This window comes from Procambarus clarkii, unplaced genomic scaffold (genome assembly GCF_040958095.1).
Source record: "Procambarus clarkii isolate CNS0578487 unplaced genomic scaffold, FALCON_Pclarkii_2.0 HiC_scaffold_924, whole genome shotgun sequence".
NCBI classification, from domain to species: domain Eukaryota; kingdom Metazoa; phylum Arthropoda; class Malacostraca; order Decapoda; family Cambaridae; genus Procambarus; species Procambarus clarkii.
In genome coordinates this window covers 10,395-10,724 of record NW_027189956.1, presented here as the reverse complement: position 1 = coordinate 10,724, position 330 = coordinate 10,395, and the positions used below count along the sequence as shown (strand labels likewise).

The window sequence follows — 330 nt, the reverse complement described above, 5'->3', positions numbered from 1 at the left end:
GGCAGGCTGAGGAAGTAGGTAGATGTAAAATGTCTGTAAATGGCGAAAGAACATAAACCCAAGACTGAATAAACGATGTTAAATATCCATGCCAAGGAGACAAAAATATGTTAGGATACAATTACCATTAAGACACCACAAGCAGGTCCGTATCCTGCCGCGATGACTTAAAAGAGTTGGTTATTAGCCACAATGTGTAGGCAGTCTCATGCCAACGGCCATACCACGTTGAGAACACCGCTTCTCGTTCCGATCAGCGAAGTTAAGCAACGTTGGGTTTGGTTAGTACTTGGATGGGTGACCGCCTGGGAACACCAAATGCTGTTGGCA

At 45.2% G+C, this 330-nt stretch overlaps 1 non-coding gene across 1 annotated transcript; it reads left to right on the top strand.

Annotated features, from left to right (window-relative positions):
* The first annotated feature begins 210 nt into the window (after positions 1 to 210).
* On the top strand, positions 211 to 330 carry LOC138361865 (5S ribosomal RNA). Its single transcript, XR_011227237.1, has one exon. It is a non-coding gene; the product is annotated as a 5S ribosomal RNA (ribosomal RNA).